This window comes from Pholcus phalangioides, unplaced genomic scaffold (genome assembly GCF_987345545.1).
Source record: "Pholcus phalangioides strain wild (caught in Gottingen) unplaced genomic scaffold, Ppha-v1.0 ptg000008l_1, whole genome shotgun sequence".
In the NCBI taxonomy this organism is placed as follows: domain Eukaryota; kingdom Metazoa; phylum Arthropoda; class Arachnida; order Araneae; family Pholcidae; genus Pholcus; species Pholcus phalangioides.
Window position 1 is genome coordinate 18,762,136 of NW_028301601.1, and position 26,094 is coordinate 18,788,229.

General features: G+C 37.5%; 1 long non-coding RNA gene across 4 annotated transcripts in view; it reads left to right on the forward strand.

Annotated features, from left to right (window-relative positions):
• The window catches only part of LOC149083937 (uncharacterized), a 102,343-nt gene that overhangs the window by 59,724 nt on the left and 16,525 nt on the right, over nucleotides 1-26,094 (forward strand). For 2 of the 4 annotated variants that reach the window (XR_016192932.1, XR_016192929.1), the window contains 2 exons: nucleotides 4,618-4,766; nucleotides 24,699-24,963. This is a non-coding gene — a long non-coding RNA (uncharacterized LOC149083937). The remainder of the gene's footprint in view (nucleotides 1-4,617; nucleotides 4,767-24,698; nucleotides 24,964-26,094) is intronic. The other 2 variants (XR_016192931.1, XR_016192930.1) reach the window with 1 other exon arrangement.

The following is a 26,094-nucleotide window of genomic DNA, read 5'->3' on the forward strand; positions in this document are numbered from 1 at the left end:
TAACTTTTTATGCAGTCCCCGTGTCCATTACAGATTACTGCTCCTGATGCCAGCAATTTTTTTGTTTTTTTAATGTTTTAATAATCATATTAACTGCTTTAAAACTGGTGTGTGCGTGTGTGTGTTGTGTTCCATACAAATCTGCAATTTTAGACCAATCGTTGCCATATTTTGCATGTACTCGTATATTCCGACTTGAGCGATAGGCTACTTCGTCAAAACAGGACAAAAAAAATGCCCGTAATTTGCGAAAAACCGTCGAGTAACAATGATTTTCCCTGGCCTCAACAATCACTTTCGGAATCTTTACTTTGGTTACCACAGTTCTCTAACAATGCGTCTCAGACATGTTTATTCCTCAACAATCGTTTGTCACTTCTTCAATGCTCCCAGTATATTGAGAAAACTTGGGCAGCGCCGGGTAGTACAGCTAGTTATAAATAAATCATAATTATGATCATAATATCATTATGATACATTAATATATAATTGTGACCATAAGAGCTTACATCCAGACCTCGCCCAGAAACATTTTTTCATTCGTTATGAACTTTTATTATAAATTTCTGTGGTTAAATTACGTTCCATGTTTATTTTAATTTCCTGTTTGTGCCTATTTTTTTTAATTCTTAACTAATGTTATGTATGCAGCATTTTATGTTATTATAGGTTTTTAATGCCATCTCAGCAAGCAGTATTTTAATATATGCTACTGCAATTCATATATTATATATGTGATGATAGGATATCATGAACAAATGCATGCTATGTTATTTTTCCGATGCGACTCCAATACGTTAGAAGTTCCCAAGGAATATTAACGTGGGGTCGTGTCCGGTTTTACTATGGTTTTTTTTTGCGCAATTCCATCAATGATACAAACATGTAATTTTTTTACCCATTTCACATCCTTAAAACCAAACCTTTTTGATCACATAATCTTCAACCTACCGTTAAAAAAGCATAATATTTCTTGTTCCAAACAGTTTTCAAGAATACGCAACGTATTTCAAGGCGAGTAAAGAGTTTTGACCACGTTTTTTTTCGCAAAACGCACCACTGTTCGACGTGCAAACACTGACAATGAAGACCATGATTTTTCGCTTTATTTACCCGAAAGATAAAGTAGTAATTCCGTAAGTGACACTGGTCTCTGAATCGGATGATACTGATGAAAAAGAAATACAAAGATGTATGTGTGTGTGTGTATTTTTTCAATTGCGCAGTCTCTTTTTAAATCAATTCGTAGTATTAAATTTTAATACCACCCTAATTTTTCCTCGAAAGTGCAAATTTGAGGAACATAATAATACATGTTATCCATAGCATGCGCGAACAACTTAACTGTGTAAATAAAAAAAGACCGTGATATACGTATAAGAAAAGTACACGTAATCAAAATGAGCAATGTACAATGTGATGTAAGGATGTAAGTGTAACGTTTATCCATCTTTTATTCATAGTAAATCTTGTCAACAATTCTCCATATTTTCGTATTTGAAGTCGACGTGTTATTTTACAGACAGCCTGTATGTTTAAGGAAATATAAAGTTTTTCAAAATTAACAAATTAACCGTGTGGGATAATGAATGTTACTTTTTATTGTAAAAAATTAGTGTCATTAAACTTATATTGCACTAAAAAGAAAGCAGCAGTCAAAATGACCATCTGCAGAACTTTTACGTATAGTCCGACCCTTGCAGTGTTAAACAGTAATTGAATCATTCCCCTTATAATCGGATATTGTTTGCTCGAACCATCGATATCCGCTCAAACGGGGCTGACAGTATAATAAAAATAACGAGTCAATTCTTTCAGCATCTAAGCTCAAGGGCCCCCAAGTTGTCCGCGAACCACTGCACTACGCTGACAGTTGGAATCAGTTGGAATCAATCAACAAGCTTTGGAAGACGATTTGCTATAATCCCATTAACTCACAGAAATAGTCATACCCTGTCAATACATCGGAATAAAAGTTATATTCCTAGTCCAATTTCTCATCGCTATAAAAAGACCCACCGAAAATATTTCTAAATCATCGTAATAAACGTGAAAGGTAATGAAATCTTTATATAACGAATCAGAAGAATATATAATTTACTTCGTTGTAATCCTTTTTTGAAAAGGCTTTCTTCTATAAGGTTACGTGCTCATTTGTCAGATGGAAAGAAGCGTGAAATGGGAGAGAGAAAAATGCCTGTCGTTACCCAATTTTCATTTCTCTCGAAATGTTTGTAAACTGTTTTTCTTTGTCCGCTATTTTAAGACTATATTATTATTAAGACTTCATTTCCAATTGTACGAAAGCACAGTGAAGAAAAAAAAAAATCACTTTTTTTTCCTTCCGCGTTCACCCTCGCCCAAGTGATCACGACCCCAATCTGAGTCCAGGAACTGAGATTTTTCTTGTACGAATATTGGAACGCTATTCTCACTTATACGTGTTTGCTTTTCTATGTATAATCTTGTTTTCTTTTCTTATTTCTAGAATTCATTTTTTTTTGTATTCTTTCAAACTTTAATATAGATGCCTTTTTTCCCCCCCGCTTCTTTTCCAAGACTTTAGAAACGTCTTTCGACGCCACTCTATTGAATGATCTTTACGTTGTTATAGTGAATTCTCTCTTCATATTAGCACGATTTTTGACCGTCATAGCAATAATACAGTCGAGTTCGCTTATAACGTATCCATTTGGTGACTCGAGAAGCGCACGTTATAACCGACGTGTATATTATAAGCGAGGTCCCGAAATTAGCTTATATATCAGTTGTATACATATACATGAAAGAACATTATTGAGATTGTCCCGTACAAAATAATCTTATGAAGCATGCAATTAAAAATTAATATGTAATATAGTTTTTAGTTGGTATCTACGGAGGAATTTCGGCAATTTATTGGAGTATAGTATTCGTACAGGAGAGAGAGAGAAAATTTAATTTAATTTAACTAATTAAATTAAGAACACTTGCGTAAATTGTTTCTTAATTCAATTAATCTCACTAGTGTTATTTCAGTTTATGCTAATGGCTTTCATTCAAAAGTGTCAGCTTTTGTAAAATAAATTAAAAGAAAAGCAACTAATGTTTATGAATTTCACTGGTCATCAATCGGCATGTTTTTGAAAGTCTATAGGTAAAATTATGAATTGTAGGTAAAAAAAAAAATTCAGGAAGAATCATATTTATTAAAGTATAATGGGATGGTATTTGGCGACGTTACAACAGTGCCGATAGCTGTTTTTACCGATCACAGCAACCGTTTGTTATCACTACCAAGTGAGAAGAAAAAACATTCGATAGTTTGAAGGACATATTCCATGCAGTTTTACAGAAATGCATGCAAAGATTTATTTTAAAAAGTTTATCATAGTTTTAACTGTTAGAGCAGTTATGCTTGTTACCAATAGGTGGCACTTTTAGCTGTAGATTGTGCAGTATAAGTCAGTTATAACGAGTACTGTTTATAACGCGAATTTCGATATAACGAGTGATTTGCGGATGATTGTCAAAGAGCTAATGTTGCAAAAAAGCATTCGCTTAATAACGAGAAGTCCGTTATAACGACAATTTTCCACGTAATTGTCTTCACTGCCATTATAATGGACTTCTACTGTATTTGCACTTAATTTAATTATTTCAAGAATAAAATTGCAAGTTTTTGCAATGATAAAATTTCTCACGGCTTTCTGTGAAAAAAAGAAATCCCGTTAAGATATCGCCAGCTTATGAAAATGCATGTTGCACAAATAAGTCAGTTTTTGGCGTCGCTTTTCCAGGTTTTTGTTTGCAGTAGGTTATGCTATATCCGAATTATTTTCTTGGTTAAGAGAGTGTTTTTGATATTTTACATCCATGGGGGTGTATGTTTTAACACTAGAAGGGCCGAACTATACGTTGTACCTGAAAGGGGGCAGCTGGCAGTCATCTTGACTGCTGCTTCTTTTTAGTGCAATCATACTAATTTTTTACAATAAAAAATAACAAGCATTGCCCCACATGATTAATTTGTTAATTCTGAAGAAATTTGCAGTTCCCTTCATCATACAGGGTGTCCATAAAATGACTTTCCAACTATGAAATATGAAAAATTAGACAAGATTTACCATGAAAAAAAGGTAAATATTGCATTTACATCACAACGTACATTGCTACATTTTGATAATGTACACATTTTTATATATATTTCACGGTCTTTTTTTATTCACTTTATTTAGTCGTCCTCGCACGCTATAGATAACATATAGTAAATTTTCATATAGTAAATTTTCATATAGTATTTTCATATAGTATTTTCATATAGTAAAATATAGTAAAATTTCATAAAACAAATTAACTTCTGAAGAATATACAATTTAAATAAAATGTATCTTTGCCATTCTTTTTCATCAGTATTATCTGATACAGCAGTCACTTCCAGAATCACTAATTTCTCTTTCGAGTGTATATAACAGAAAATCATAATTTTCGATGTCGGAGTTCGCATCGTAAGTCTCCTCAGCCTCAGATTTATCGTCCGAAATATCATTCCGCGCTGATAAAATTAGACTACTTTGTTCTAATACATAGTTTTTCTAAGAGCCATTTCTATACACTCTGAATGTACCTGTTTTCTAGGACGCTTTCAAAGCAGATGGTCGCAAGAACAGTTATGAAGCGCCACACCAAAACAAAAACTGAGCTTTCCAGGTGAACGATCAGAAAAGAAAAAGTTTCCTCAACGTTGATAACAGAGGCTATAGCAGGTTCTGCTATAGCTCAATAAGGTATAGGATTTTGATAGCGGACGCTTACTGTCCCTGTCAATAGACTCTTTAGATTACCCAGTAACATGATGCAACAAATAGCATTACTTTATTTATTTTTTCTTATTTATATATATATATAGTCGAATCCCGTTATAACGAGCACCAAGAGACCGGAGGAATCACTTCATTAAAACGAAATTTCGTTATAAAGGAATTCCAGGTTACTTAGTATTGCTCCTATGTAAATTTATTTGGGTGATTAGAAAAGTGTTCGTTAAAACGAGATTTTCGCTATAACGGTATTCGTTAAAACGAGATTCGACTGTATACATACTTGTGAATATATGTTATGTTGTGTGTGTGCCATCAGGGCATTCACATATCTCATTAAAGACGACTGCTCTTGGCCGGTCTGGGTATAAATGTCGATGTCTCCCGAACAAAACCTTGAAAGTCTTCAAATTTTCGTACACAGAGATAAGTAGAAAAATAATGAAAAGTCACCAATAATAGAGTGTGTACGTCAAACACTACCGAGATTATAGCGTTTTCAAAATCAAAAACCGTCAAAATTACTGCTCCGGCCATTCTAGTGTCAAGCAGGGTATGTAATAATCGAAGTAAAAACATATAAAAGTGAATGGGACAAAAATCGGAGATTTCAAGACATGTGCTCGACTGTATGTGAATGAAAATTTATTTCGTTTCTTGGTCATACTTCTGCATTTAACAGTTTCCATGGTCCAATTTTAGATTCCAAAATAAATGACGTTTCCCATTACAAATGCTGACTTTGAATTGCAAAAAAATTATTGTCAGTCTTTTGTTTCCGAGTACGTTAACGAGATTCAAATTACACAAGGTGTAAATAATTAAGTTTCTCCTATTATAAGTTGCTCACAACCATAACTATCTATCGTGAAGCAACGGAACTTTGGAAGTGACTAAATTTGAAGAAATTGCCAAAGAATAAAACTGATCGGTTTTTACATCGATTGCTGGGGGTTGTTTTCTATGCAGATCGTATGCACATTCTAATCTATGTATATAAAATGACTTGTCCCGACTGATTCATCATCAGGAGCTGAAACCGCTGCAGCAATAAATATGGAATTTGGTCAATAATTATAATTCATGGCGTAAAGAGTTACTAAAAAGGTTGTTTTTTTTTTTCGAAATTCGATCCCTAAGGTAGGGGTCATAAGGGGTTCAAAGGTTACATAGAGAAATTATACCAAGCCGAAACCACTGGAGCTACAAACATGAAATTTTGTCGGTAGTTTCATTTCATGATGGAAAGACTCATTAAAAAGAGGTTTTTTTTTTGAAACGCCACCTCAAAAAGGTCATACGGGAGTCTAAAAGTTATATAGAAATATCACGTCGAGCCGAAACTTCTGAAACTATAAATATGAAATCTGGTCAGTATTTTTATTTTGCAATGTAGGGGCCACTAAAAAGAAATGTTTTTGAAAATTTAACCCTCCCTTAAAGGGGGTTCAAATGTTGTATGGAGTGGTCCGAAACCTCTGAAGCTATAAATGTGAAATCTAGTGAGTATTATATGCTATAATGTAGATATACCCACTAATACGAGATTTCTCAAAATTCAACCCCCAAGGAGGTCATGAGGCTTTGAAATGCTATTTGGGAGAATCATTTGGAGAACAAGATTCTAGATTATCAAATCCACGCTAGCGAAGTCACGGAATACCTGCTAGTTTTCATAAATATGTGATAAACTGCTCAAGTTTCATGCCAGGATTTCTAAACGTCTTCAAGATAACCATTTGCATTCTCATTTCTTCTCCATAGTATATGACATTGAGTTTACAAGAATGTAGAGTTTACAAGAATACATTGAGTTACATGCTATGCTAGTGAAACTCTTTTACGAACACCGTGATTCTCACCAAATACCAATACAAACACAAAGGTCACAACAGACACATTGTGCAGCGAGGTGGCTGAAAAAAGATGCCCATAAAAAATATGGATGTGAAATACAACCAAAACAAGCAACACGATATAAGAGTATATATCACGAAAGAAAACATTAATAATTAATACTATGTAATGCACTGTGCATAAAAAAGAACAACTTACGATTGTCTTATGAAAGTATGGATAGCTTCTTGATTTATGCCACTAGGTTTATCGTCTTCTTTTTAAACGTGGCAATTGTGTTTGCATTTACTACTCCCGGGGGTAAACTATTCCATTTATTAACAACCTTGTTAGAGAAAAATTCCTTGCAACACCACAACCTGAAATTGTCCCCTAATAAACGATACTGGTGGTGTACGAAAAAGCGGAAGAAAAAAAAAGTGATTTTAGGAGAACGCGAAGAGACCTTTTTTGAGAGAAACCGAGCATTCTATTCAATTTTTTGACCATCGCTGAACAATGTTCAGAAAACCTAAGCCGGTCGTCAATGAGAATTCCCAAATCGGTGACCCTAGTTGCATCCGGGATAGTGACACCATCCAACTCGTAAGAGAACCGTGGGTTGTTCGAACCAAAATGAGCGACCATGCACTTATCAATGCTAAACGTCATGCTCCATTCATTTGCCCATGCTGCAATCCTGTTTAAGTTGGTCTAAGGGAACTCCCTATCGCTTTGATTCGCGATTACCCGAATTAGCTTCACGTCATCTGCGAATTTCCTAGCAATCCCATCGATACCCTGATCGAGTTTATCGACAAAAAGTGAAAAAAGTATGGCTCCAAGGCCACTTCCTTGAGGAACTCCACTTGTGACGCCTGTCCAACCAGAGAATTCCCCGTTCACCATAACTCGTTGCGACCTATCTCTTAACTACGATTCTATCAAATTCAGCAAGTTGCCCCCCCCCCCCAATTCCAATCTCGTGTAAACGCTTCAATAGTTTACCATGTTGGACCCGATCGAATGCCTTCTGGTAATCAAGGCAAACAACATCTATATTTTTGTTATTACCCAAAGCTTTAGTCACGTGATCATAGAAAGAAAGGAGGTTAGTTACACATGACTTCCACTTCCTGAACCCATACTGATTATCCGACAATACATTATTCTCGTCTATCCACTTCACAAACTGCCTTTTGATGATAATTTCCAAAATTTTCGAGAGGGAGTTCGTCAAACTCACTGGACGATAATTCGACACAGCCTCTCTACTACCCTTCTTAAATATCGGAACAACATTAGCAAGTTTCCAATCCTTTGGGACGATACCCTCAGCAACAGTACTCCTGTATATCTGTGCGACTGGCCCCAACAATTCATTAGCACATTCCCTGAGAACCTAGGGATAGATATCATCTGGTCCTGGTGCTTTGCTTGCACATACATTTTTTAGAAGATTTAGGACCTCCACGTCTTCTACTTGAATATTGTTGAAGGTTTTATTACCCCATGCCACCCGTATATTTAATATCATTATCTCCATTAAAAACCGACTCGAAAAAGTCATTGAAATACTACACATGCCTACATTGCTCTCTAACCTAGACCCTCCTATCGAGAGGAGCCAACTGTCCCCTTACATCCACTATTGACGTATCGAAAAAATGATTTTGGGTCAGAGCCAATGTTATTTGCCAACATAGATTCAACTTCCTTTTTACTATCCCTTATCGCTTTCTTCAACACTCTTCTTTTATCAGTAAACAATGATAGATCACCTCGTCCACTTTTATACTCTCTGAATGCTTTTTTTTCTTTTCAAGATAAAGGTTGCGCACGCTATCCGTGAACTATAGAGGGTGCCATCATGGTCCACACCCCGTTCAAAATTTTAAACATTTCGATCACCCGCGTTCCTCCAATGTAAACATATTCTAGAAATCACGTTTTTCTTCATAACTCAAACTTTGTTTGTGAAGAAGAGCACGCGTAGCTCTTCTCTGCACCCCCCGAACTAGATCTATGTCTGTCTGTAGGTATGGTCTTCAAAAACTTACGGCGTACTCCAGTTCAGGACGAAGTAGGTTTAGGAAAAGCGGAAGAATGACTTTAGGAGAACGAAAAGAGACCTCTTCAAGAATGAAACCGAGAATTCTATTCGATTTTATGATCACCGCTGAACAATATTCATAAAACCTAAGCCTATCGTCAATGAGAATTTCCAAGTCGGTGGCCCTGATTGCATTCAGGATAGTAATACCATTCAACTCGTACGTGAAACGGTGGTTGTTAAAACAAAAATGAGTGAAAATGCACTTATCAACACTAAAGATCATGATCTATTCATTAGCCCATACTGCATCATATTCACGTTTGTCAAGAGCATCCCCCTATCGCATGGATTCCCGAACACCCACATTAGCTTCACGTCATCTGCAAATTGCTAACAATCCCGTCGATACCCTGATCGAGTTTATCGATAAAAAGTAGAAACAGTATGAGCCCAGGAATGCTTTCTTGAGGGATTCAATTTTTGACACGTGTTCAAACGGAAAATTCTTCGTTCACCATAACCCGTTGTGATCTATCTCTCAATCTCGATTCTATCCAATTTAGCAAGTTGCCCTCAATCCCAATCTCATGTGAAAATGCTCCAAGGGTTTACCATGTTGGACCTTATCGAATGGTTTCTGGAAATCAAGATAAAAAACACGGTCGTTTTTGCCATTTCCGAAAGCCTCAGTCACGTGATCATAGAAGCAAAAGAGGTTGGTCACACATGACTTCCCCTTCCTGAACCCATGCTGGTTTTCCGACAATACGTTGTTCTCGTCTATCCTCTTCACCAATTGCCCTTTGATAATTATTTCCAAAACTTTCGAGAGAGAGAGCACGTCAGACTCACTGCATGACAATTCGACACAGTTTCCTCTTCTACCCTTTTTAAGTACCGGAACCACATTAGCAAGCTTCCAATCCCTTTGAAACAATATCAGCAACACTGTTTCTGCAAATCTGTAAAGATCACCAAAAGCTAGCTAATCTCACGAAACTTCTAAACCAGAAGCTGACTGAAATTTTTGGTCTTTATGGGGGACTAGCTATAATACCGGCACTCAACGAGTTTCCTTCTATGAGGCTTTTTGGATCACATGATATCTCCCTCTTTCTTTGAGGAACATACAAACCATGTCTAAGTTAACCTATATGGCGACTTCCTGCGCGAATCATGAAATAAACAAATCTAGATTTATAGAAACATACAAATGAAAATATTTTTTTCCTTTTTTTAAGGGGTGCTAGGTATTTCGATTTCCCCGCCCTCTTGAACTTCAAGTTATCCATCTGCCTGTTTCAGATGTATTCCAAAAATACTTGGTTAAAGCTGCGGAATTTCTTCGAAGTACTTTTTGTGGGCCCATAATTAATTTTAAAGCAACCTAAACTATATGAATTTATGCAGTTGAATATTAAAAGACAATACGGCGAGACATTAATGTTCGTGCTTGAGAAGATATAAATAAAAAGTTGAAATAAATGTGTTATCGCATGAATATCCAACTCAAAAATAGGTCCGGCTAATTACTTGGTATTTAATTTTCTGGGCTTCGTATATCTCTAAGCGAACTCAATATTTCAAAAATCAAGAATTCTATGCAATTTTTAAAATTATTGATGTGGTAGAAAATAACACTAAATTTCCGCATTTCTGCTGTAGAATCGGCAATTTTAACACTGATTTCTATGGGGATCATCCTTTGCCTGTCCCTCAAAGTGATGCCGATGATGATTCTGACGTCTATTCAAAAAGCGCTCACTACTAGGAGGATTGAAAAAGTGGCAAACCATTATAAAGGCATAAACTGTTATACATACACACTGGCAGCGCTAAAGAATTGACAAACATTGTAAAGGCATATATACACTAATGTGGAACGAAAATTTTTTTTTTTCGAAATTGGCATTGTAATAGAATTTAAAATATGCCTCTATGTGAAGAAATGCCATTCCTAATTTTTTTTTCCCAAAATTCAAACTTCTTGAGGTTCCTCATCGCCCCTAAAGTTTTACGCACGTGTGGAATTCTGAAACATGACCCATCGGGGGCTTTCCTATTCCCCTGAACACGTGATTCGTTCAGTGACCTCAATGTTATTCCCTTGTTCACATTGATGTTGGTGTATAGCAGTCAAAATGACGACCAGAAGCTTTTATCGTTGTGACATTTTATTAAATCCCCTAAAGAGTTGGATTCTCAGGTCTTGCCCACCTATGGCGATGTTATGATTCGTTATTTGCTGACTCCACGAAATATGAAGGCACAACAATTAAGAAAAGATCTAGCTATTGCAGACATTCTTGAAATAATCGTGCCAAAGATAGAAAATATTTGGAAAATTGATTCAATTCCTATCATTTCAGTGCAAAGCACGGAAATCATTCGACATTGCAGCATGCAATTGTGATTTTGAAGGCTAAGTGACTAGTTGAGAAAGGTCCCAAATTTAGAGCGAGCTTTCTTGCAAGATCAAAGAAGTACACGCAAGATGGCCATTGGTCGGTGTATATCATACACCTCTAAAACGCATTGCTAGGGAACCACGGTAACCAAAGTAAACGGAAAGTGATTGTTGAAGCCCAAAAGCCATTGTTGCCCATTTCGTTCATTTGCCTTGCTCTGATGAACTTTTAAAGTAGCCTATTGTTTAAGTCGGGTCCCATGACACGCAGGTAATTATAATGATAATTACGAAATTTTTGGAACGTTTCAATGAAGGGATGAAGAGAGTCTTCATATCTATATAAATATAAAATAGATTTTCTGTACGTGTGTACACACACACAAATCGAGATCTATTTGTGTAATTATGAAAACTCTCTTCATCCCTTCATTGAAACGTTCCAAAAATTTGGAATCGAAAAATTTGTAAATTGTTTGTTCTAGCTAGTTGTAGTTCCAATATTTTGTCCATATATTTTGCTACTTATTCTCAGGAATAAGACAACACTCCTGCCAGTCAGGGATCATTCGTTACGTCAGCATCGATGGGGGAGGGGGTTTCGGGTTTGTGACGTTTGATGACAAGGGCGGGAGGGGGGGGGGGTTGAATGGTGCTTACATCGTCGACCAGCCTTTATAAAAATATAAAATATTCTTAATGACATCTTACTCGGTGTGTCAAAAACGAGAAAAACCTTTCTCTAATGGGCACCTGAACTAACGTTTCCCCTACATTGATTAATCTCGCGCTGTGCCGCGAATCATTCAAGCGATCTGTAAATGTGTCGCGGGACTACTTGAGTGATTTGAAATTGTGCTACGGGCCGCTTAAAATGCTCTAGAATTGCGCCACGGGTCACTTAAGTGATCTGTGAATGCGCCGCATCATTGTTTAGAAACCGGTTCATTTTTAAAAGTTTGTTTCAGGTGGCGGGCCACATCAAGCAACTCTGAAGCCCACGGATTTAGCATATATTACTTAGAGAATGGGCCGCAATTAATTTCTTAAAGAGAAACTTTGAGTTGTTAACCTTCAAATAGCATTGAAATTAACAGAAATTGATTAGAAAGAAAGATAATTCGGAAGAAACGCATGTAAATGTGTTTTCTTCAGAAATTTTGATCAAAAAATAAATAAATTTATGTCAAAAAAAAAAATTTGTCAAAAAAATTTTTTTTTTTGATCACCTGGAGGGGGGGGGGTGTGGTATAAGAAGGCTCGTGAATAATTCATTGGCTTCCAATTATATAAATATGTTACTGCCAAAGCCCGAAGAGCGGCAAATTCGTGAAGGGGCCAGCCACTTCCTTAATTGGCCAATAGTTTTGGTCAAAGTCCGAATTGCAGAAATGATTCGGCCGGAGTTTGACCGGCTATATCACGAAGTGGCCGGAGATCCCCAGCCAAAGCTCGATGTGCTGATGTAAGACGTCCCGGGACGAGCTAAATTCAATTTTTTTTAATCGCCAACGTATGATACATGCCTATATATAGCAGCTGTATTCGATTAAATACATGTGACGAGAGGGGAAAAAGAAATTTGAGAGAAAAAACTATAAAAATAATCATATATAGTTTTTCTGCCAAATTTTGGCGTGGGTGGGGGGGATTATCTCAGCATCGTGACTGCGGTTTGATGAGTTGCCATAACTAATATGGACATAATTATCACGAAAAAATACGCCAACTTGATGATGATCTTGAATCATGCCTTTTGTTGTTCGACACGGGCAGTCATTTCACGAATTGGCAAATTTCGGGCATTGGCAGTAACATATATGGAAAAAAAAACCATATAAGTCTAGTACGTGTGTGATGATAGTCGGACCCCGATACAATGATAAAAAATTTTGCGATCGTTCCCCGATATAATGATGCAATACACCCATTGAATTATCATGTATATTATATCATATAGTACGATTAATCATGCTTCCAAACGACGTAACACTTGGTTATTTCGCATAATCGCCGGTAAAAGGATAATTATTTAGTGGTTATTAAATTTACCAACGACACTTGAGTACTGTCAATAATCGCCGGTAGAAGCAATTTAGGGAAATTAATCACTTCCAACTTCTCGAACTTTCCATAATGCTCGGCGATAATAACCGGTTATTATGCATAATAACCGGATTTATCGCATGTATCCCGTAATACACACACAAAAGAAAAAAAAAATGGGTCCAGAACTTTTTTAACAGTGTACATTAAAAGAGATTCTTCTTGAAAGTCGGATTCCAACCAAAATCCTAAACGTTTATTAAATCGATAAGAAGGGGCTGTGCATTCAAATGCTATGATTTTCCCAAACTCACTATCTGCAGATAATGTTTATCATTATTTCTCCATAACGTGTTATTAGTTTTGATCCTCCCGTGCATAATTATTTATTCTTGTAACCAGTTATGCTGCTATCTTATGAAATATTTTCGGATTGAACCGGTCTAAAACATTTAAAAGTTAATTGGAACAAACATAAAAACCTCACGCTAGGCATACATTGTGAACATGAATGTTGTTCCCATGTAATTCGTAACTACATTCGTCTTGTTTCTCAGGTCATGATTTATAGAGAAATCGATTATAATAATATTGAAAGGGTATAGTTTTCCCATTATGTGTTGTTTTCCTACGATACTATTTCAAGGTGATCGGGGATTTCCCAAAAGAATTGATACAAAAGGGCCCATTTCAATCACAAGGGTTACTGAAATCTTCATTGTTCATATTCCTTGGATAAAAGTTTGTTAAAACTTTATTAAATCTGATAGATTTTTTAAGTATAATTCGTATGTATATGTTACTGCCAAAGCCTGAAATCGACGAGTTCGTAAAGTGGATAATTAATAATTTCGTTGTCAATTGAACCCGAGCAATGTCCGTATTTCAGGCTTGAGCAGCTAGGGTGCTGCTAATTTTCCAACAGATACCCTTTACGTTAGAGGTTCCGTAAGGAATATTAACGTCGGTATCTGTCTGGTAGTTCAAGTTCAAGCTTGTTCACGAAGTGGCTGGAGATCACTGGCCATAGTCCGAAAAGACGTGATTCGGAGGTCATCGCCATTCGGCGTATTTTTTTCGTAATAATTGCGTCTACTTCAGCTATGGCAATCGTACATATCGCAGTCACGACGTGGTAATTATTTTATTTTCTCGAAATATTTGACTATATGTATATTATTATTTGAATAGAGTTTCCTCCTCTCACATTTCTTTCTTTTCCTCTCGTCATATGGAGCTAATCCAACATGGCTACTATATATATATATATATATTACTGACAAAGCCCGAAATTTGCCAGTTCTCGAAGTGGCCGGCCAGACCACGAATTGGTCAATTTCGTTGTAAATTGACCCGGCCAATGTCTGAATTCCGGGCTTTGGCCAGCCAATTAGCTAAGTACCCATAGTTCTCTGAATTAAGTCCAATAACAAAGACATGATTCGTGGTCATCGCCAAGTTAGCGCATTTTTTTCGTGATAACTATATCCACGTTAGCTATGGCAACCCATCATATCGCAGTCAAGATGCGGTAATAATTTTTTTTTTCCTCAAAATTTGGCAGAATAAATAGTATGTATATGTTATTGTACAGAAATAGTTTTTTGTCAAATTTTTCATTTTTTTTCCTCTTGTCACATGGAGCTAATTCAATACAGATGCTATATATAGACATGTATGGCACGTTGGGAATTAAAAAAAAACAGTTTTGGTGCCTGCTGGACCGTCTTACATCAGCACATCAAACTTTGGTCAGGGATCTCCGGCCCACTTCTTGAATTGGCCGGTCAAAGTTCGAATCATTTCTAAAAATCGGACTTCGGCTAAAATTCGCGGCCAAATTGTGAATTTGCCTCGAGTTTTAGCCGAAGTCCGGGGCTATTGGAGAGGTGCGGATTGGCCGCACGTCGGAATCTGGCAGTAACATATATATCCATGTATTACAAGTTTACGATGAAAAAAAAAATTATTTGGTGCCTACCGGACCGCCTTACATCAGCACATCAAACATTGGCCAGGAATATCCAGTCACTTCGTGAATTGGCCGGCAAGGGCCTGTCATTTCTGGAAGTCCATTACTGAATACCCCAGGAAGGTTTGTCATTATAACCGATGTTGACGTTTTAAGATTCTTTCACAATGAAAAATATAATTGAATGCAATCAAATCCTATACGCGTGAAGTCGTTTGATCATGATTAGGACTGAGCATATTTTAGTCTAAGAAATGCAGGACATCGCCAATTCTCACCAAAAATGTTACCAATTGCCAGTAAAATTACCAATTATTGTGTGTAAACCATCATTGGTGGAAAAACAAATGTTACAGCCAGTCTGCAGTGAATTTAAATGTATTTCACGAGAAAATAAAAAGATTAAAGCATGACAAATATGTGAGATGAGTATTTATAGCCTATGTATACAATTGACTCTATCCCCGATATCAGCAAAAACTGCGAATTGTTGTTAGCTTCATTGCAAAACAGGACATTTTTCCCAGAATAAATGGGAGAATTTCGAAAATTGATTCAAAATATTTCCAGAACTGATTGAAAACATTTCTAGATTTAATGGAAACCCTTTCCATAATTGATGGAAAATATTTCCAAAATTAATGGAAAATATTTACAGAATCATTGAAAGAAATATTTTCAGAATTCGATGGGAATTTTCTATTCTACGAAATAAATAAATTCCCAAAACTAATGAAAATTCATATTTAATCTCAGAATAAATGAAATTTCTGAATAAGAAAGGGCCTCGTGATGGACTCAGAGCCTTGGGCCCCGTTGGGTCCACCTGTTGAGATGCTACTGTGCGGATCTAGATACCGCAGTATATGATTTCTTGGCCCTTGTGGGCTTCATTTAAATTCTTTTTTTTTTTTTTGGGCCGTAACGTCTGAAAGGTGAACTAAACGCTGAACTAAAATGAGCACCGCCAACATTTTAGTTATTACGGCCGTATTTTCATCTATTACCTTGATTTGTCGAGGCCACCTATCGGCAAGTTTTTCAATTGTTTTCCTGATACTACGTACAGATAATGTTAACAATTCAGTTCGAACAACTTTTCATGTTCAATTAGTTTTCGGAAACTTCTTTATCTTTTGCAAAATTTTGAAAATCGTGAAAAACATCAAATTAATTCTAAAACTAATACATTTTGATGGCGAAATTGCATATAAAGAATTGCACTCATAATTATTATTTGTGTCTGTATTTTAACAATGTTGAACGTAACGTCTTAATGGTCAATTTAGAAAGGGTTCACTACACTTTATTTTATAAAAGGAATAAACAAAAAATATTTCCAGAATTAGTAAAAATTGTTTTCAGAATAGTTAAAAACATTTTTTTTAGAATTATTGAAAAAGATATATTTTCAATATATTTAACAATTGGCTGTTGCGAAGAGGAATTTTTGGAAACAGAGAAAATTCAACTGCCGTTGAGGGGAGCCGAACCCACGTCCTTTCACTTTCAAGGTGAACGACTCAGACCACTAGACTATGAAGGCAACGAATTTCCCGATATTTCCTTGTAGCTCGTGTGCACTGAACGGGATCGTACATGGATGGTAGCGGAGAGTTACGTCATCCTTGCATAAGTCGCCATCTGGTGGCAGCGTCAGCAGTTGCGAGCTTGGCCTGAGTCAGATCTGACCGTCCATGTACGGTCCTGTTCAGTGCACACGAGTTCCAGGAAAAGATTGAGAAATTCGTTGCCTTTGTAGTTTGGTGGTCTAGTTCGTTCACCCGGAAAGTGAAGGGACGTGGGTGCAATTCCCCGCAAAGGCAGTTGAAAATTTACGTAACGGAAACTATTTTCAGAATTAATGAAATGTATTCCCAGAATTGATGATAATTTATATTTAATAAAAAAAAATAGTATTTTCGAAATTAATGAAACTTTGTGGAAAAAATAATTTCTCATAATTAATGAAAACTCGTATTTAATCTCAGAATAAAAATACAATTTCCAAATAATACGGACCTACACATGAAGGAACCTGAGCGTTGTGTCCCATTTGGTCCACCCGTAAAGTTTCTACTGGGCGAATCCAGACACCGCAGTATGACTTGTTGGTTCTTTGGGCTTAATTAGTTAATAAATTATAACATAATAAAATTGAACTCGTAAAAAAAGTTGCTAATTAATCGTTAATTAATTCATTAATTAGCAATTTTATTGTTGCAGATGATTTAAATCAACCATAACTTTGTTTTTACTTATTGCATGCCCAAGTTTAGGATTCCGTGTGAAACATTCTTCCAAATAAAAATATGAAACTGTAACGAATCTATTTTTCCAGTATGGACATTTTTACTAACTCTGTGGCTTTATACCACATAACATGCTTTGTTTGTTTATACGTTGTTAAAAGAAGGTGAGAAGAAAAAATCTATCTTCCAAGAGAAGAGAACGTGAGTTGGAATGTGGCTTCCGTCCTGGAAGGTTGTCTGTTTTGAGTGTGCTTCGAAATAAAGGTTTCTTCGTTAAGTTCCGTAGTTTCGTGTATACATTGGACACCCCTCCAATATCAAGAGTCTGAAGATATTCCGCCACCTCACGGAAAAGAGACGCACCTCCGACGCGACGTCCCCTTATAGAACTATTTTTGAAAAAAAAATTTTCACTTGAACATAGTCAGATGCCTTAAAGTCATAGTCAGGTGTCTTGAATGAGGGCGGAAAGTGAATCCGCCCTCATTCAAAATATGGCAGTTTTTTATGTCTGCGGGAAGACTTCATTGAGACAAATCTAGTGATACCACTCAGGTTTCGCTACCTCTTCTGGTCTGGGCGCAATCCTCGCGGCCCGCGTTTCCGTAACGAAATCGTTGTACGCTATATCTCGAGAAGTTTACGACGCAAATAAAAGAGCGAATGGCGTCATCAGATAGAATACAGAATGAACCGATCACGTCCAGGCTCTATCGTTATTGAAATTTAAGCACAGTGGTCATAAGACCGCGGACGTACCGGGAAAACCTACTGATGTATCAGCCAAGCGAAGCCACCCCAAGCCAAGCGAAGCCATCCCAAGCCAAGCGAAGCCACCCCAAGCCAACCTAACCTCCCAGGGCGCCCCTCACCAACTCTCTCGTCACCCTGCCTCCTTCACATTCCCAACCCAACAATAGCTCAGCATCTCCGCCCGGCACCACCAGGACGTTCATGCCTCCAACCCCAACTAAACATCCTCAGCCAAGTCCCACAACAGCCACCAACCGACCACCCAAAAACCCACATCACTCCCCACGACCGAATTCTCCCGCCCCTTCCGGAGCTTCATTGTAAGTCAAAACAATAAATAGTTACACACAAAACATATTTACAGACATCTGGATGCTTCACGACACTGGCCTTTACGGCGCATCTGTTTCGTTGTAACGTCAATTCTCAACAGTTCCTCAGATATTCATTGCATTGCGTGTAGGGCACTTATGGCTTGGCTACGCAGTTATCCGTTTTCTTCACGTACAGGGAACCTGTATCCAGTCCACACGGACCTCGTCAGATAGATATCCTCAAGATAAATCTAATGATACCATACGGATGGTTATTAGTTTTCTGGTCTGGCCACCAGGCTCACGGCCCACTTTTGTAACGAAATTGTTTTACGCTATATACCTCGAGAGTTTCGCAACGAAAATAGACGACATTGGTATCGTCTCTGTTAGCTATTCCGAACACAAATCCGATGATACCAATTTGACATTACGTACCACGCTATTCAAGGCACAAAAAACGCATTCACGTCTAAACTTACGGCCGTATCTAAGACACAATCTACCCCAATTTTTTTCATGACGATTCTTTGAAAAACGTTATAAGCGGGATTCGTTGTGAATGACCTTGAAATTCCTAGAGAGTATCGCTCATAACACCATTATTATTAAAAAACCATCGTCAAAAAACATTTATTCTACCAATTTCTCTCAAGATTGAAGTCCTAAAAAACGCCATCATACACCATTTGCAGAGCGAAAATTGCAGAATTTTAGCAGCCATCATTGCCATTTTATTTTTCTCCCGGAAGTCGTCATTGTTCCGATCACAATAACACAAAACAAAAAGACAAATCGTCTCAGATTTTATAGAGGAAATCGTCAGCTCTTAATAGCCACTCGCATGATTCCTATCAAAACGTTAAGAGTTACGTCACAATAGTACGTTTCCCCGTACCCTATGACATGGTCATCGAACAACAGGGAGGTCAGGTCACAAGCAACAAAACACCAATAATCCTGCCAAAGGATTTGAAGCAATCCGTCAATCGCACGTCAAAATTGCCGTTCTTCCTGATTGTGAACGTGTGTGTCTCAGATCACTCTCGGTCGAAAGTCCCATTGTTCCGTTGGCATGAAAAACTCTCATAATAACCGTAGAAGATCATGGAAATAACATAGCGAGATACTCCGGAGAAATGTTACTCGACGAGTGTCACCAAATTACTCTCTACATATATGAAGAAAATCGGAAGTTCGTGACACATTGTTTTCTGGAAATAAATGTCGAGTGACCCGTTTGAAATGCAATCGAAGTAGAACGGGACTTAAGGCAATAATAACACATTTGTGATAATCGTGTTTCCTGATGGTTGGGAAAAAAAAAGATGTAAGTGTGTAAGAGAGAAATATTTATGGCGTGCAATTGATTCGGAATGCTCTAGAACAGTGGTTCTCAACCGGTGCTCCGCGGAAGCTCGAGAAAAAGACAAAAAACAGTAAATTCGGAAAAAATAATTTATAAGTATTTTTGTAATAAATCCGTAAATTTGATGAATGCATAAAAAAAATTGGCCTACTGGGCTCCGCCATAGAAATTATGTACCAGAAAGGGCTCTGCGAGTCAAAAAAGGTTGAGAACCGCTGCTCTAGAATAATAATTCGCTGGTGAATATCTTGGGATTTACGTGAATTATATTTCTTATGAATTCGTCGGAAATCAGTGGGAGAGAATCCAATCGCTTGACAAGAAGAACTCGAGAATTATGATACTGGTTTAATGAAAATCAAAAGTTTTGAATTACAGTCGAAACTGTCCAAAGTCACTTCAAAAAAAAGTTGGGATTACTCAAAATTCCAATCCAATTAATGTATCCTGGATTCATAGAACGACTCCAAATCGCAACTTAATCACCGCCATTCACATAGGATGGAAATTGATGAATCAGTCACGAAACTGTTTCCAAAAACTTTAATAATTTATTAATTTTAATTGATTGTTAATTAATTTAATCAATTTAATTGATTGTGTCCCACTGTTCTGGAATCAGCATCACCGAGGAATTTCTTGACTATTTTCCAAAGCCTGATTTACGGAAGCAGTTCGTGATCATCCGCTACGAAACTCTTTCCCAAATTATTGCTTATCATTCTTATGCCATCAAGGAAACATACTTTCATTGACGTATTACAATCTGAACTTTTTCCGATACTTTTCATACCCTTGACGGCAAAAAGATTCATATCTTGAATACAAATGCAAATACGAAGGCTACAGCTGACAAAATGTCGAATATACAGGGTGCATAGCAAACAGGGGGTGGGGTATGACATTTTACTAGTGAACCGTTGATCCTAGATGTAACGTCTTCCAATTAGAAAAAAGTTTTCAAATAACGTGTGGTAATCAGATATGTCATTCATGTTTCAAGAGGTTGTACAGTTGGTGAACTAAAATAAAAATTAAAGATACAAACAATCTGTTCTCAAAAATTCAATCAGAAAGTTATCGCACTGTCTCTCCTGATACCAACAAAAAAAAATCCACTTTTCCAAGTGCAATTATTCAATGAGTTATTCGAATTCGAAAAACGCGGAAAAGTTAGGAAAAAGAAACAGCTCTAAATGCGGAAAAACCGTTTTACCCGCATTTAACGCTGGTGTTTCCCAAATTTCCTCTGTTTTTCGAATTCGAATGTCGCAATATCACACTTGAAAATTCTTATTGGGTTTTGGGGCACATAGAGACTATATAAAAAAAAGCCAATTTTTTTTAATTTCAATAAATCATACAACCCCTTGAAACATGAATAGCATATCTGAGTATAGCACGTTATTTGGAAACTTCTTCTAATTAGAAAATACCTCTAGGATCAGCAGTTCACCAGTAAAATGCCATACCCCGCTGTTTGCTATGCACCCTGCATATCTAAACTACATCAAACACACGGCAAACCTAATAAGAGCAATAAAAAAACCAATAATTACGATAAAATATAAATATACTGCTCATAAAATCCTTGATGGCTATAATAATGTTACACCTTTGATCTATACGCTAAAAAACATTATTTATTCAATATTGCCTGGCCGAGGCCTATACAAGTGAAGTTTGACAGAGACGATTGATGTTACGAGGCTGTTGTACAATCAATAATGTTTGACGGGAGGTTGTTCCAGTGGGTTATTGTTCCAGGAAAGAAACTAAATTTGAAACAATCTGCAGATGCAAAGATGGGTTTCAATTTTTGTGAATGGTTAATTCTTTTTGGAAAGTATGAAGCTGGAGTTAGAAAATTGGAAGTATCGATATGAAAATGGACATGAAAGATTTTGAAAAGGAAAGTTAATCGAGAGATATATCTGTGGGTGAAAAGCGGTTGCATATTGAGTTCAGTAACGGAGGCAGAGGATGACCAACAGTTAAGAATGAAGCGGGCGGATTTATTTTGAATATATTCTAATTTGTCTATGTTTGAGAGAGTATGGGGGGGGGGGGGTCCCAGATTTTTCCCATATGAGAGTACAGGAAAGATGTAGGTTTGGAAGCAGAGATGTCTGAGGTGACGGGTGGAGTTTTCGAGGTTCAGACGGAGAAAAAAAAGAGTTTTTTGGAGACACTTATATGTGTGTGAAAGACGTAATCATCATGGAGATTGCAACGGAGGTCGGCACAAATAATAATTACACCCAGATATTTATAATTAGAAACTTCGGTGATTAAGGAGTAATTGATTAGTGTAAGAAGAATCGAGAGGTTTTGCGAGTAATTTCCAAAAAAAAAAAAACCTGTTTTTGAAGAATTAAGGGGTAATCAATTGCCAGGACGAGCACCGTTCAGAGACAATGTTGAGGTTATTTTGGAGAGATGCCTTGATCAGATTCGTTGTGCACTGTTTGGAAGATGACGCAATCGTCTGCAAAGAGTCTGATATGGCAATTGATGTGATTTGGGAGATCGTTAATATGTAATCATAATCGGTATTAAGTGGTAGATATTCTCGATGCACTCCAGCTGAACAAGGTTAAAGGGTATTAATTTACCAAAGAAAAAGCACAGAATATTCTAACTTTTATTTGTCTTTAACGGTTTCTTTTCTAACATCTCGGTCGAAAAAAATAATTCAAAATTTGTAAAAAAAAATTCCAAACTAAATTTGTTCATATATACTAAAACTATAATTTTTTCCTCCAACTTCGAATTATCCAAACATTCGAAAAAAATTCGATTTAAAGAAGAAATTTTAACATTAAACTGGATAGAAGGGGAGTTCAAATAATCCGAATTTGAATTAACAAAGTCCTACTGCACATCTACAATAGCATCGTATGTTGCCCGTATGCTATGTGAACGTACAGTAGAGTCTCGATAATCCGAGGTGAACCGGACCAACTCGGAATAAAACCGCTCACAGCCCCGGACTGATGCAAAGCACCTTACTTCCGTTACCTCAAAAGAGGCAGAGTTGTGTCGGAAAAGTTAGCAAAGAGTTATAGTATTGCTAACTTTTCCGACACAACTCTGCCTCTTTTGAGGTAACGGAAGTAAGGTGCTTTGCATCAGTCCGGGGCTGTGAGCGGTTCTATACATCTATCATTAATCCGAGTTGGTCCGGTTCACGGAAGTTTCGAATTACTCGCGTCGTTCTCCCCATGAAGACAGCCATCAATTCAATGCAACATATAAGCCATTTGACAAAAATGGGTGACTGAATCCAATGTCTAGGGAGAAAAATTGCACGTGCGCCCAGTGGCACATAAGGACCGGAGAACATAGCCTGGGATTTCGAAAAAAGTGTGGAAAAAGACTTGTGGGCAAGAAAGAAGAAAAAGAAGCTGGCATGTTGAAGTAAGTGAGATTTGAGAATGGTCTAAATACACAATGCTTACAAATTACATATATATAGCACCTCGACTGTGACGGGAAACGAAGAAACAAAGCCTCCGTCCACAGCGCTGAGCAGTTCTGCTCGCCCTTCCCCTCACAGAACATGCAATATATGCACACACAGAATACACACAGAGCCCGCATTGCGACGGGAACAATCAAGCAGAGCCTCCGTTGACAGTGCTGGGCATTCAAATTTGAATTACATACTCGGATTAATGAAAATTCGGATTACCGAGTGAGTAAAGAGAACTTGTTTTCAATGTTTTTCCCCCGGATTCGAACCGAGGAGTTCTTGGCTTGGATCTGTGCAGATCTCTTCTATAGTGAAGTTAGTGTAAAAAAAAAAAAAAAAAAAATAAGAAACGTACAGTCTCCCCCCCCCCCCGAGTGGGAGCTCTGTCAGCCCTACTCTTGTGGGAGCCATGGCCTCTTTGTAAGTGAGACTGACAGTGGCTTGAGAGGGCCTGAACCAATATAAATGGGTTTTTTTCTTCAATAAATTTATTATAGACGGTTCGTGAAAAATTCTGACCTGAAAGGCCACCAAAGAACCCAGTTTTAGGGATCAACACCCCCTTCAGTAGTTAAGACCTGCCTAATACAATGCCGTCTTCATGCATGAACCCGTCCGGGCACGGTCCGGATGCCTCAAGTGCAGAGAAGGCCTCCATGATAATGAGATCTGGTTGAGATTTTTGAGCTAAGCATGCAAATTGGTACGCAAGCGTTTTGAATCAGGTAAGAGGAGAGGAAGGAGGGAGTGCTCAAGGGCCCGTGATACTGTTAAGACCACTTTGCCTTTAGACTAAAATTACTCGTATTACGTGAGAAAACACACACACACACACACACACACACACACACACACACGTTGTCAGTGGTCATTCAAGTATTACGTCAGCATCGAGGGGATTTGCTCACTTTGATGACAAGAGGGGGAGGGGGGTTTGAAGGTTGCTTACGTCATCAACCACCCCTTTTTGAAGATATTAAATATTCTAAGCTGCTGACGAAATTTTGCTGACAAGGAGGGGGGGGGGGTTCAAAAATGGCTGAAAGAGGCTTTAAGAAAGGAAGTTTTTGAGACTCGAAATATCACGTCTCCACTGCATTTCAAATCAGAAAAAGTTCTCTTATTACGCGTAGATCTAAAGCGATGTTCACATTTATAGACAAAATCTACGATTTGCCTATAGACAGTCGCGAGCAAATCGAAACACGATTTATCGACGTCACGCGTCCTGTCCTACTAATATTTAACCGTATGTATGCCGCAATGCATGTTCTGAATGTATGTTCCCCCCCCCTCTCCTAGCGTATTCATATTGTGTGTGCGCTTGTTTCGTGTTCATGCTGGTGTTGCCACCTGTCTTCCATATTTTGAAGTGAATATGGTGAATGCATGAATTTTCATGTTCTATCTATGTTGCAGGTCTGCCTGCTCTCTGCGAAGAGACTTTTTTCAAATGGAAGACCGGCTCGCATTCGCGCCTCGAGGTTGAGAAAACCACAGAAAACCAACTTCGTCTGACCACCACTGTGCCGTCAATAGGGCACAGGTGTGCACCATCAGTACACCATCTATAGCAAAAAACTTCCGCCCAAAGCTTGTGACATCATTTCACCTATAGTCATCGGATATACCACGAAAAAGGGCAAAGATGGTGCATACGTCGGCCTGATCAATATCGCTACAGGTGAGATAACCTTCTTCAGTGATGTCACGAGAATCCTCAGTAGTACTCCCCCCCCCCCCCCACAAAAAAATGTTGCTGCGCAACCTGTCTCGAGTTTTGAATTGTAGATGATAGACTACGGACCTGTAATTTCGGTTCTGAGAAATTGCAGATCATTTGATTTCTCGCGTGACTGTTGACAGACAGTCACAGAACATTGTGAACACATAACAGTAGACACGTGTTGCGCGATATTTGTGAGCATTTTTCTTGACTGTAACCGAACTCATAGACAAAATCGCGGAACACATGTCTGTAAACAACGTTACGCGATTGCCTACTGACAGTCGCGCGAACGAATTGAATGTTCTGAAACTTGTGATAAACTTTATATGAAGTTTCGCCGTGTGAGAAAATCACTTCGTTTCTACGAAAACTTTTCTATATTCGGTCGGTTTTCCGGATGTACCGGAAACTACATATAAATTTTATGTAATATAAATCACACTTCACCCGAAGGCACTTTCTCCTTTAAGCCATCTTAAGATTCCTCCTGCAAGTTCAACTTCAAGTGCTGCCCTCTGAGGAACGCCCCAAAGCTCATATTAACCATATTTCTAGCTCAAAACTTACACGATCCTTGAAATCAGAGCTTAAGTCTCTGAGGTTAAAAAAATAAATAAATCCTACAGTGAGAAAAATCAACCCACGCATTTGTGGCATCAGGTTCTAAAAGGGCAATATTATAGTATATGAAGTCAAATTGTTTACTCTTTTAATCACAAGATGCTTAACAAATACCGTATTTTCCTGCGCATAAATCCGTGAATTATTTGTATAAATAAATAAATATATGTATTTATTTATTTAAAGATATACAGGGAGAGAGCATAGGAAAGTTCCTTTATCCTTGAATAACTTGCGAATAGTTGATCCTTGAAACATACTTCCAATTTGGAAAGTATCCAAATACTGTGCGCGAAGCATAGAATGAACTTATCCGTTGGTTTATTTTTCAGTGTTTCCCAAATTGGGCAATATCGCTCTCTATGGGGGGGAGGATGAGAAGGTCCAAGCGGAAGATGGAAGCTACGGGTACAACATAGGTAACTAAGTATTTGCTTGACTTCGGGACGATAAGAGACGAAATTT